The sequence below is a fragment of the Gopherus evgoodei genome, chromosome 5 (genome assembly GCF_007399415.2).
Source record: "Gopherus evgoodei ecotype Sinaloan lineage chromosome 5, rGopEvg1_v1.p, whole genome shotgun sequence".
NCBI classification, from domain to species: domain Eukaryota; kingdom Metazoa; phylum Chordata; order Testudines; family Testudinidae; genus Gopherus; species Gopherus evgoodei.
In genome coordinates this window covers 57748073-57762133 of record NC_044326.1, presented here as the reverse complement: position 1 = coordinate 57762133, position 14061 = coordinate 57748073, and the positions used below count along the sequence as shown (strand labels likewise).

General features: G+C 41.4%; 1 protein-coding gene across 2 annotated transcripts in view; it reads right to left on the bottom strand.

Moving 5' to 3' along the window:
* Positions 1 to 2969: 2969 nt before the first annotated feature.
* The window catches only part of ZDHHC2 (zinc finger DHHC-type containing 2), a 59739-nt gene continuing 48647 nt past the window's right edge, over positions 2970 to 14061 (bottom strand). For both annotated transcript variants that reach the window (XM_030565639.1, XM_030565638.1), the window contains one exon: positions 2970 to 7856. The gene's annotated coding sequence lies outside the window, so the exon portion shown is untranslated. The remainder of the gene's footprint in view (positions 7857 to 14061) is intronic.

Below are 14061 nucleotides of genomic sequence, written 5' to 3'. Positions count from 1 at the left end.
CCCTTTATCATCTTTCATCACAGAGCTATTGTCCTTAGGGGACTGATGCCTAAGCTTGCTTCAACAACAGCGAGAATTGATTGTATGTTCCTATATTTAAAATTGATACAGCTTCCTGTTCCTGTTCTACTTTCAGAAAGAGGGCCTTCTGTGCATATTGAGAACTAGTCTGTTTTCAGAAGAATTCTTCACAAAATGGAGAGGGGCAGGAGCTGTGGCTAGTGGCATTCTACTGCTAGGCCAAGAATGTTTAGCAAAAAGAGTGAATAGTCACAAGAAACTGACATAGGCCTTAAGGGACCAGGCACAGCTTTTTCAGTATTGGCCGTCTACTATAAGGCAGGTGATTGCAGCCCAAAATACTAGGACTTATTTGTCAGATTCCAAGTAACCAGATTGTAAGAACTTAGCTAGACAGAATAAAGGAGGGGGCCTTTCAGAATTGGAGCCAAAGAGGAGGGGGCTGTAGAGAATGGTGAATTTGAAGGAAGATTTCTCATTCCCAGTTCCAGCATGAACAAAATAATTCTAGACAATGAGAGAACTGATAAAGGGTTGCAAAGGGAGGCTGTAGGCAAGTGTATTGTGCCAATACAGATGCCCTCTGATCAAATACAGAGCAGCAGATGCATCAGTCACACCAAAGTGTGCTGCTTTTTGTGTGTTTGGTTTCATTTACAGTGTCATTGATGACAACAGTTAGCAGAGAAGAGACGTGATCTTCAGTTCTGCGCACAATTGTCTGTCAAAGGTCAGATTCAGCCACACTTACATTAATAGTGCAACGCTGTGTGGGGACAAGGTCAGGGATGTAACTGCTGCTGTGTGCAATTAGGCACAGGAACTCTCCCAGCTCTAGAGTCACCTGCAACATGCTATGGAGCAATGTTGCTGATGGATGCTGTCCCTGTTGCTCTAGGCTAAATCCTATTATGTGCCCTGTGGTCTCAGTGCTAATTTGACCCAAACATCCCTCCACAAAACAGTGCTACTGGTGGGGGAGATACAGTGAAATTCCATCAACCTTGCATTAGCTATACTGGACCTGTTACTGGCACAGTGCTGTAAAATACGTGAGGGGTTCACTAAGTCAGCTTTGTGGAAGGAAACATGGACTAGGAGAATAGGGTTTAGTAATGCAGCAGGCTAACATAATGCATGTGCAATTTTACCTACTGTACATACTTTGTACATGAGGGATACAGTAGATTTCCTAGCCTCTGTGGGGTGGATAGTGGGATCTGTTCAATAGGTTTGCTTTTGTACCTCTCAGCCTTATTCTGAAGAAATTCTCTTACATGAAGGTAAGTACAGCCTTCAGAGTCAGCGGCAAATTCATGATCACTGTAATACTGTCAGTCATCCACCATGCACATAGCCAACATGTTTGTAGAGGGGGAAGTGTGTGTGTGATGATTAATCCCTAGGGCCCCTGAGTTGAGCTGCATTTGAATTAGTACTGGCTAGCCAAATATTTACTCTAATGAGCTAACCAGATTCCACTTTACTTAAGTAGAATGGCAGCTACTGAGCTCTAGCTATGCTGCCCTTATCAACGGAGAACCTGGATTAAGGTCTGCTACCTGTTACCAAGCACTTAGGCACAAAACCAGGCAGCTACAATGACAGCATGCTCTGGTACAATACCTAGCATGCAAGTGAAAGGCAGCCTCTGGTCAAAAAGGGAATGTTGGACCTTCTTTGGGCTTGCTTTTTGGTTGGAAGGCAGCACTTCTCTTTTACTGAATAGTCAGCTCTCTTCACCATGCTCAGACCCAGAAAAGCCTTTGGACTATCTCCATAATCTTAAAAGCATGTTTATTTTTATTAATGGAGTTTATACAGTCTTCCTGCACCATCATGGTTGGGGGAGTTGTCATCCCAGAAAGGGAGTCTAGGTTAAGAAATGATAGTGTATGAAAGCTTACGTGCTATGCAGGTAGAAAAAAAAGCTTTCCCCCTTGAAATGTCTGCTTATTGGTTTATCAGCACAAGAACTGCCTACTGTACTAACCGGTATAGACTTGTAAGTGGCCTGAATTTTGCAGTACATTCAGCATTTTGAATCATGTTCCTCTTTTTGAACTTTGAATCCTGACACCCATCACTCCTCTTCCAGGTGTAGACAGAGAACCCCAAAAATCTTACAGAATTCAACAGCTGTACAACCCTCAGCCATGGGTTCAATCCCTCAGTAGTGACTGGTCCAGGGGGAGGGGGATTACCCCTACTAGACTTAGAGTATGTGTTTGGGATCTGAGGGTGTTAAGTTCAAATGCTACTGATGACTTACTGGCTATTTAGGGTTATACATTAGTTTAAAAGGAAAACTCAAAGTTCTAGATTTAATTCACACAATGATAACATCCCTAAAAACAACTTTCATAGTTTATTATACTGTCAATTATAGTTCAGGGGACAGCAGAATACAGATGTTCCCTATTTTTGTAGTTTGTCACATCAACAAGTTTAAGTATTGAGTTCTAGTGTACTTTCATAGGAAACTATAGAGAAGAGCTTTTTATATTCATTGTTTTCCATTGTGTTTGAAGTAACCCTTGACTGTGTGGGCATAGAATTGGATTACATCACTGAACGATGTAACTATAGCTCTAGAAAGTTCATGTTTCTACAATGGCAATGCTGAAAACTTTAAAGGAGGCAGCATACTCTAGTGCAGAGGACTATGGAGACATGAGTAGTTACATTAATTGGGCCACTAATCTGACATACAGCTTCAGCTTTATCTTTCTGCCTCCTTCTCTTACAATACGTGTCAGCACAGAAATGAATGAAATGGCACTTCACTCTCTGGTTGATGAGCTCAAGCTCGCTCTTCACCTCTGATCCTGTACTGAGCTTCCCTCATGACCGTGTAAGCTGCTGTTATAAGATCAGGCAGGTTCAACACTTTGAATACTGATGTTTTCATACTTCACATTCTAAAAACAAATGGCTGATCTCTTGCATAAGCCAAATCAGTTTAATTTTTTTCCAGCAGCAAGTTAACAGGATACAAAAATACATAATACTGTTTACAGAATACAAAACAAAAGCAACAAGCTCCTCCAGGATTTGTGCAACATCACTAGTTATATATACTTCTCAGCAATGCATACTTAGTTGTTCTGGAACACTGGTCACTAAGACAGAATATCCAAATTGGTTTGAAATAGAGCTCTTGGAAACTGATTTTTCTTGGACAGCTTGTAGGGTGTTTTGTTACCAACCGTAAAGGGGGGGAATGCCATAACAGGGAGTTAAAGACATACCTAATGTGCACTCTGTTCTCCAACTTCCTTCAAGACTGTACTAAGAGCAAGAAGCAAGGGGAGAGCATCAGTCTGTAAAGTGAGAATTGCCCCCCCCCGTGAAATTGTCCTGTATATTATAAATGCTTCTTAGAGATGATAATCTAAAGCAGCAAGTCACATCCTCAATCCATTTGGTACCTAGTTAGGTGTGTTGCATATAAAACACCACATTGGGCTCATAGCTGAAGCAGTGAGATAGTGGGCCAAAGTCTGATCTCACTTACTAGCTATATAGAAACAATGGCAACTTTATGTAACAGAACAAAGTTGGGTCCATTGTTTCTTCCTCTCAACAATTGATTCTCTTGTTATGCAGTTTATCATTTATTTCATACACAGTGACCTAGAGCCTCAGCTACTACTTTTCAAAGGGGAGCTGCAGGAGCTTTCAATCCTAATATCTGCCAAAATTCTGTATTTTGCAGCCTAACACCACTTACTTACACTTTATGCAATGGGATGGCTTGTACCCAAGTGGTTAGTTGGCCGACAGAAGCTTCCTCTTAAACTAGTGGGACTAATTTAATACCCTAACTGTGGGTTGAGATGGACAAAAAAAAAAAAAAGCTACAAAAATATTTTTAACCCACACATATTATACTGACCATTAGGAAGGGAGAGCATGATACTGCTGTCTTGAACACATTATGGAGTAAAAGACAGTCACTCAAAATAGTGTGCTACATTAAATAGAGCCATGCTCTAAAAAAAGCCCTGATAGAAACATCCCATGTTCTTCATTCACCCTAGCTGTCAGCATTTGATTTTTGTCTAGACAAACTTCAAAAAAGACACTTGAAAAAATTTTTACCGTTGTATTTATAGTGGAGACATGACTAGTTTTCATTGTTTAACACCTAATATTCAAGTGATGCCCTAACACTGGTATTGACAGTGTCAGACCACTTCATTTGTAGCGCGATGTCCATAAAGACGTGTCTGAATAAAAATTCTAAATGGGCATTAGCAGCAAAGTAGCTGCACCTGGTCTACAACTACAAAATGAGTAAATGGGTGGAACTCAACATTTAAGTTTGCAATTTTCATCTCTCTCTGGAGAAAGATTTCTAAATTACAATAAAATATTTCAGTTACACAATTTGGGTTCAAAAGCTATGTAGACTTATGCACCAGCAGATATATAGTTTACTTATTTTAGCCTATTTTTTAATGAATAAATTTTGTTAAATAGACTTGAGTGTCCAGTAATTGTAATTCATACAAATTATCTGCACACCTATGGGGAAATTCATTCTCACTTAATTACAGACCAAATGGGGGAACACTCAGGTCCACCCAGAATCCCACTGAAGTTGGTGTCTGTCTGGGTGCAGGGGTATGTCTGTGCATCCCAAGATTGGGGCCATAATTGACAGGAATTAGGCAACAAGCAGCAGTTGCTGGTACAATAAATATAAAGGATTGTGTTCTTACATTAAAAAAAATACAAGTCTCACACATTAGAGTGCAGTCAAGTGGCCAGCAAGTTTGTGCTGATCAAAAGAATCAATGTAACTGACAATTCCCAGTGTTACAGTCTCACTCTTAAGTTGTTGTTTTCCCCCCCCGAAAGAATCTCACATTTGCATTGTAACACTACATAGCAGCTGAACCACAGGGCTTTGATAAGAAGCTATTTTCCCTAATGTATAAAGCTTGCAGAGTGCTCAAACACAAGTCTGGAATAATAATTTAATGAGGGCCCAGACAGTTTTATCCTACCATAGAATCTGCTGTAGGTGGTGTTGGTAAGAACTCCACAACGATTCCCCTCTCAAATTGTTGTGACAGGCATGTGGGGATTTGCCTCTGCACATAAAACAGACCTTAGTGATCACACACAATACCCATGTATGCACATGGAGGCCTACCACCTCTACCCCTTCCTCCCTAGAGTGAGAGCTGCTCCAGAGATTACAGCTGGTCACAGATGCTCTAGGAACCACTCGGAGGCTGTATTACTCTTTAACCCTTATTTCTGCAAGGCTAGAGAAGAGCTGTTCCCAACCCACCCAAGAGAGCGGCTCACATTCTACTTACTTCCCCTGCACAGATCCCAACCCCACTGAGAGCTCTTTTTATAGGTCAGAGGAGGAAGCAGATATAGATTTAGAGGGAGCCCCTTATGGTATGAATTTTACTGCAAAGACACTTCTATAGTAACAGAATATTACATTAAACTTACATTAAAGTTAATTTTTAAGAAGTTGGACATGTCACTTCATATGTATATATTTTTAATGCACACTCGTGATTTTGACAGACAACACTGCAGCTGAATAATTACTTACAAACAAATATACAGATTATGAAAGCATGAAAAATTAAAGTATTTAGTTCTCTCTCCACCCCATCTCTTTGATCATGTTCAAATAAACACTGATACAAAGTAAACTCCTGAAAGAGTAACAGTGAGGAAACAAGTAGTGTGCTATGGAAATCCTGGCTGCAAAATGTTTACATGTATCATGTAAACAGTGTTACCCTCAAAGCCTAGTTTAAAAATGTTCCATATCTATAGATCATATTCTGGCACTTCTGGTAACGGAATCTATAAGAGATGTCTTCAGATGAGAAATTTTAAGGAAAAAATCATAATAAAAAAAATTAAAATGATACCTGCTGAACACTTTTCCACTTAGACATTGGTCCATTTTAGATGAACAATTCTCATCTAAAAGTGATAATGGTTAAAACCATCCCAGGAGAACAATTTTGAACCAGTGATCTAGAATTACTTGGCTGTAAAAGAGGTGGTAATAATGTTTTACTGGAAACAAAAAAATTCTATTAACAGTAATTCACTCCAGTTCCCTGTGCTCTGAACATTTCTTGTTTCTTAAAGATTTACTTTCCTGCTATTACAAATGCAGAAAGAATAATAAAGATCAGTTCTATATCCTGTACTTTATCTTTCTGTTTTATATGATCCTGTGATCTAATCTGATCATCAACTGAGTTTTGAGAGCTGAATTCCCTATGTGCTTCTCAACTGTTCCCTGATCCCATAGTCTTAAGTGCAATTTTAAAGATCTCTATTTTAATTTTTCTAGCTAGCCCACGAAGGTTAAATTTTAAAATGGTTTTGCAATTAACATACTTTGCATTTTGTGTAAACATTCTGTAATACCATAAGTGTAGTGCATATAAAGGCACAAGACAGAGTAAGATTTGTGTTACTGAAACTTCCTTGGTTTCAGAAACTAGCAATACACTTTTTTGTTGTTGTTGTTGTTAAATCTGGCTGGTAAACTTTGATCCTATGAAATTCAATATTGACTGAATATGTACACATCACCTTCCTACTTTCACTGTAAAAAGGTTTTCTATGGGAAACAAGTCTGGGTTTTTGATGCAAGTGATCAGATGTCCAGTGTCCCTATAATAGAGCAAACACTACATGTTGTTATGACAATGAAAGTCTCTCTGTAGGTACATCATTAAGTTGCAACATTTTAAATACCACAGAGAAAGGAAAGAGCTTATGGTCAATAATTAGTCTGTAATGATTACCAAGCCATGAGAAGTATATTAATGTTCTTGGGCCATGTACTTCTCAAAGTCCACAAGTTAGATTAAGCATTTTTGGTCAAAATGTTTCTAAGTAACATGAAGTCCACACATTTTATTTTTCTAAAGAGGTGCTAGCCCAAACTAAGAAGCTGTATCACAACAATCCCAATTTCACAGAAATCATCCTGTGCAGCTGTAACTTCCTAACTTCCATTTACACACACAGTCCATTTCAAATATGGGCCTCTTCTTACTACTCTACTAAGAATGAAGATTAACCTGAACTGTAAGCACACAATTCAGTTAAGTGAAAGGTTATTTCAGCAATCAAGTGTTTACAATCCAGCAGTCATATCTGTATAGGGGAAGGGGAGATACTATCTGCAATCAAGTCTACCAAAATAGCCTAAGATGATCCAACCTATTTCACTTAGGTTGATTTTAAATAATAAATTAGCTGACTCGGTCAGAATCTGAAATCAAAATATGGTACCTGACCAACCAGTAAGCCACTCAATCACCAAAAATCAATGCTGATAATGCTTTTCCATGGATAAAGCCAGGAGCACAAAATGTATCATTTTTTTCCCCCAATAACCTACTTACGGCTATTGAAATTCATAAATAATATCAAGATGCAAAACTCATGTAAAAGCATGGATGGGCTATATGTAAGGAGTTTACGTTTTCTTGTGCTATCAGAATAGCAAAGTAAAAACTAGCCCTAGAATGTTCACAATAGTAAATTTTGTCCCGCTAATCCTAATGAAAGGATTCTCCCTTTCTCCTCTCATAATACTCAGAAACGTCCTTTAGCATTTTATCAGTAATTTGTGTACGTTGAAACATTCTTAATATAGTTAAAAAATATCAGTATGTCTTATGTTTCAAGCAATGGACATGGCAACAGCTAATCAGCTGTCAATTTCTTCTGAGCATATCCACACAGGAGCAGACAGGAACAGCTGGCTGATGGGGGCTGATTTTTGGAAGAATGTATCTTCCTTTCATCAGCAGCTTTACCTTGAACTGGAAGAGAAAGCATAAAACCCCAATAATATTTTAGAAACAAAGGCACACTTAGCAATTTAATGACATTTGTTGCAATAACTTTTACAGGAAAAGACAACTTATAATGGAACATTTAAGCAGTTTAGATCGGGGATTGGCAATAGAGCTGCCTTCAAATCAATCCATTTTAGGCTGGTAGTGATCAAAAGTTGTTGATCATCTTGTGGGTATTCTATCGCCAACTACTATGTGAAATTAGTTGGTAATCTAAGGTCAGTTCTGACAGGTATGTGCCTCATAAGAACAACTATTACAAGTGGTACTAAAATGAACCATTGTTGTCAGTCTCAGTACACACACCGGCAAATGACTATATAGTCTGAACTCCTACCCCTAACAGCAGTGCAAACAAGCTTGTAGCACAGTATCAGAAGTGTGGTGTTGTGCTGCCACTATAATGATGCTCTGGAGAGAGAAATTCATTCTTCATTACTATCAATATAACTGAGTGAATGTAACTTTTCACTGTTTCTCTATGAACTTTTATAGGCACAATCCAACTCAGAAAAGTTTATGTAACATACATGAAAGAACTTAGTAAATTCAAATTCAGTTATGTAAGTAACAGAAATATTAGTCCTAGGAAAATACCTCCAAAAAGTTTTCAGAAAGAGTTGAATAAAATATTGAAATTACACGAGCTGTGTTCAGATTCTTTTGTGTTAGCGTTCCATGAATACTTGTATGAGTAACTTTACTTGTTTAAAAAAAAGAAAGAAAGAAAGAAAGAAAAAAAAACCCAAACCACCTCACAGGCATAGTGATTTTTAAGCAAATACTCACAAAAAGCAAGACATACAAGTATTCAGACCAGAAATCTGATTCCAAGTTATTCATCAAATCAGGGACAGAAACAATAGCATGCAGGCTATGTGTCCAATCAAAACCAACAGTTCAAATTTTGAATACTTTCAGACTGCTTACAAACAGTGTACAGTCTAATAATTATTCATAGAAGATATTCATTAGAACAAGGCAAATAATATATAAACAAAAAAATGTATATGCCACTCAGATAATATGCAAATAGGAAAGAGGTTATGTTTTTCAAATTATTCATTAAGCATTATTCACTCAATAAAAATATATTTCTTCATAATTTTAATTTTGTAATAGGAGCTTTGAAAGCTTAATACATGAGCATGTGTATTGATAATTGCCATGGCCATTGTTATACTCCATTTTTTCTGACTACAGCCATTAGAGCAATGGATTCCTTTATTTTAATGGAAAATATCCATGAATTTTGGGATTTTGCATTCAAGTGGGTGGATGAGATAATAGTCAAACAATTTCAATGAGAACCTTGAGAGCTGCCAAGTTAAAAACTGTGTTTTATAAGGTATTATAAAAATAACCAGGAACTCTGATTATGACTAGTGATTTGTCACGTTAGTGGTTATTCTACAGGTGATTTGAGAAGTCATTTTATGGAGTTCCATAATATGACCCCAAACTTAAAAAAAAAAAAAAAAAAAAAAAAAAAAAAAAAAAAGTGTCTCCACTGTTTCCTAGGCTGCGTTGCTAAATGTCAGCATGTAAATGGTCCCAGGCACACAATGACATGCATCACTAACAGAGGTGAGTAAGGTGGTTATTTTTCCATGGCAGCTATTGTTTTGCTAAGATAAGACTAGGTTCAACAGGGTGCTCGCACTTCATTTGAAGAATGTATCCCTCAACAACTTTCTGAGAGGGTTTTGGAGAGGGCTGAGGCTATGCTTCCTATAATGACAAGGGGTGGAAATGAATTTCTGTAGGTGTCTGAGATTCTCTTGGAATGATTATTTCAATGCTGCAGTGATTTTATCATGTTGTATAGTAGTGAAAGTGTTATAGTGCCCAGAGCCTTGGGTAGGCATTGTGACATTGCACTCTATATGTTTTATGGAAATATGTTTATAAGTGTGAATATGATGTAACTGAAATATGCTTCATGCAAAAGGTCTCTTGTAAAGTATCATTACAAAGCTTATGATCTACTGAGTGTGTTCATCCTATTTGTATGTATGTATTTGGCAGCATGTGACCTCCAGAAGAAGAAAGAGGAGTGTCCATGTACCAGCAATGCAGATACAGGTGAGCAACCGTTTTCATGTTCTCTCGACAGGTATTAATGCAGAGAGTGGACTAGATGATATATCTGAGGGAAGGGAGCAGAAGGAGACTCCACCAATTGGAAGGCATGAGATATACTGTCCTAGGGATGGGGGTTCCACGACCATCACTCCCAAGAGAAGGAGGCGGGTGGTGGTGGTTGGGGACTCCCTCCTCAGGGGGACTGAGTCATCTATCTGCCACCCAACTGGGAAAACCGAGAGGTCTGCTGCTTGCCAGGAGCTAGGATTCACGATGTGATGAGAGACTGCCGAGACTCATCAAGCCCTCGGATCATTACCCCTTCCTGCTGCTCCATGTGGGCACTAATGATACTGCCAAGAATGACCTTGAGCAGATCACTGCAGACTAAGGCCAGGTCCAGACTAGAGCTTTAAAATCGATTTTAAGAGCTTTAAATCGATTTAAAGCTGTAACCGTCCACACTACAGAGTGCATAAAATCGATTTTAAGGGTCCCTAAAATCGATTTTGGAACTCCATCAAAACGAGAGGAGTAACCCCAAAATCGATTTTTTAAAATCGATTTTATGATAGTGTGGACGGCCATCGAAGTTAATGGCCTCCGGGACGTATCCCACAGTGCTCTAGTGGCCGCTCTACACAGGTAAAGGTACTCTTCTGCTGGCCAGGTAAACAGGAAAAGCCCCGGGAACTTTGAAATTCCATTTCCTGCTTGCACAGCGTGGAGCTCTCAGCAGCAGAGAGAAGAATGCAGTCTCCTGAAAATAGGAAAAGAGCTCCAGCATGGAGCACACAGGAGTTACAGGATCTGATAGCTGTATGGGGAGAAGAGTCGGTGCTTTCAGAACTGCGCTCGAGCAGACGAAATGAGAAAACCTTTGAAAAAATTTCTAATGCCATGCGGGAGAGGGGACATACCAGGGACTCGTTACAGTGCCGAGTGAAAGTGAAAGAGCTCAGACAGGCGTATCAGAAGACCAAAGCAGCAAAGGGCAGGTCAGGCTCTGCCCCCAAAACATGCCGGTTCTACGACGAGCTTAACGCAATATTGGGGAACAGCGCAACGACGAACCCCCCCTTGTCTGTTGATTCAGAGGTGGGCGTCGTGATTCCTGCAACTACGGAAGATTTATTTGATGGCGATGATCAGTATGATGAGGACCAAGAGGAGGAGGCTCCAGCAGAGAGCACAGAGCATTTTATCCCCCCAAACAGCCAGGATCTTTTCCTCACCCTTACTGAGGTTCCCTGCCAGCCATCTCAAGGCAGTACTCCAGAAAATGAAGCTGAGGGACCGTCCTCTGGTGAGTGTAATTTTTTTTACTAAAAGCTTTGGTTTAATGTAAGCCTTTTTTACTGGGTGCTTCAAATCACTACCTGTACTTAGAGTCACTGACCAAGTAGATTAAAAACCTTTCCTAAAACACTGACCCATGAGGTGGTTTTTAGAAAAGTCTCCATCCTGCTTGTTGGGGGAACGCGAGAGCAAACCGGGGAAGGAGAGTAGCTTCGCCGCGGTTTGCTCTCCCGTTCCCCGAACCACCCAGCAAACCGCAGGCAAGGAGACCTGCTTGTTCGGGGAACGCGAGAGCAAACCAGGGAAGGAGACCAGCTTCGCCGCGGTTTGCTCTCCGGTTCCCCGAACCACCCAGCAAACCGCAGGCAAGGAGACCTGCTTGTTCGGGGAACGCGAGAGCAAAGCAGGGAAGGAGACCAGCCTCGCCGCGGTTTGCTCTCCCGTTCCCCGAACCACCCAGCAAACCGCAGGCAAGGAGACCTGCTTGTTCGGGGAACGCGAGAGCAAAGCAGGGAAGGAGACCAGCTTCGCCGCGGTTTGCTCTCCCGTTCCCCGAACCACCCAGCAAACCGCAGGCAAGGAGACCTGCTTGTTCGGGGAACGCGAGAGCAAACCAGGGAAGGAGACCAGCCTCGCCGCTGTTTGCTCTCCCGTTCCCCGAACCACCGAGCAAACCGCAGGCAAGGAGACCTGCTTGTTCGGGGAACGCGAGAGCAAAGCAGGGAAGGACAGTAGCTTGATTACCAGTACAATCTACTACAGGGATTACTAGCCATTATTAACTTCCCATTTTCTCCGGACAAGGTCTGTGTGCTTCCCTGACCTGCGTCTGAGCAGAACTCTCTGTCCTCAGCCACAAGCAATAAGTATTAAAGGAATCCTAAGGTGACCTTGTGGTAAAGTAAAATGTTCAAGGTTCGGTAACAGGCACAGGTCAGTGAGGAGAAAGACTGTATGAATGGTTGTGTGAAATGTGTCTCATGATTCTTTTATCACTCTTTCCAAACCCCACCCCCCCACACACAGCTGCACATTTCTCCAGCCTCCCTCTCGCTTCTCATCTACGTGGGGGGGGGGTATCATAAGAAGACTGAGGAAAAGGAGGACGCGTGAGGACATGTTCACCGAAATTATGGCAGTAACCCGTACAGAGAGAGCTCAGCAGGGAGACTGGAAGCAATTGGTCGCAAAGTACAGGGAGGCTGCCAGTCAACGCGAAGACAGGAGGGACCAACGCGAAGACAGGAGGGACGCCAAAAATGATGTCAGGTGGCAGGAAGATCAGCGCTGGCGAGCAGCAACTCTGGATCTTCTTCGTGATGAGACTGACATCCTCCGTGATATGCTGCAAGAGCTCCGTGGTTTCAGAATGCCCCTACAGCCCGTGTATAACCTCCCTCAGTACTCACCCTGTCCCACACCTTCCAGAACCAGGCGTGTAAGAACGCGTGGGGGAAGGCTCTCTGCACCAGCCCCCTCCACTGCTGCGGACACTCCAACCAGAAGGCTTTCATTAGATTGAAAAGCCCTTTGTGTCCTGTTTTTTCCCTCCTCTAATGATCCAAACTTCTCCCATGGCACCTTTGCCTATTTTTACTCTCAGGTCATGCTATTAAGGCAGTGTGACTGTAGTTTGGTAATGAACTAAAGCAAGCAGCTTTGGAAAGCTGCACGGAAGCTAGTTATCAGCATCAGGATTTGACAATTGGGGATATGGGTAATAAAGGGAAAACAAAGAAAGCAGCCATACCGTAACCTGGTCCATGAGAATTCTTGTTCTGTCTTCTCTGATGCACTTTCTTCTTTCAAACCTCCCTCCCCCTTCCTCCAAACCTCCCTCGCTCCGTCCCCCATAGAACGCTGAGTTATGAAATTTCATGCACAGTATTGTAACAACAAGCATGATGCTTGATTGATGAAAGGATCTGATTTTAAATAAAGAACACAATTCTTGTAACACATAGTAGTAACTTTATTTTCAATAAAAAAGCAGTTAAGGAAGGTTGCAGGTCCTGTGCCTAGCAGCAGACGGAAGCAGCTAATGGTGGAGGTAGGTAATAATTGGGAAATACAGAATTATATGTTTTCCAATGGACAGCTATCGCAAGTAACCTAAGCAAGCAATTGAGGAATGCTGCAGGCAAAGTATCTTGCAGCAGCAACACCGCATAGACGGGGAGGGCAGCAATCAATTGAAAGGAAAATCAGCATTCAAACTGTACCCTGGCCCATGAGGAAGCTACTTTTCAGTGCTTCTCTGATGCGCACAGCATCCTGGTGAGATCTTCTAATTGCCCTGGTGTCCGGCTGCGCATAATCAGCGGCCAGGTGGTTTACCTCAGTCTCCCACCCCGCTATAAAGGCCTCCCCCTTGCTCTCACAGAGATTGTGGAGCACACAGCAAGCAGCAATGACAAAGGGGATATTGGTTTGGCTAAGATCTGAGCGAGTAAGAAGCGTTCGCCATCTCGCCTTAAGCCTGCCAAATGCACATTCTACCACCATTCTGCACTTGCTCAGCCTGTAATTAAACAACTCCTGAGCACTGTCAAGGCTGCCTGTGTATGGCTTCATTAGCCAGGGCATCAAGGGGTAGGCTGGGTCCCCAAGGATAACTATAGGCATTTGGACATCTCCAACTGTTATTCTCTGATCAGGGAAGTAGGTCCCTTGCTGCAGCCGTTTAAACAGTGTAGTGCTCCTGAAGACACGTGCGTCGTGAACCCTTCCTGGCCATCCCATGTGGATGTTGGTGAAACGTCCCTTGTGATCCACCACGGCTTGC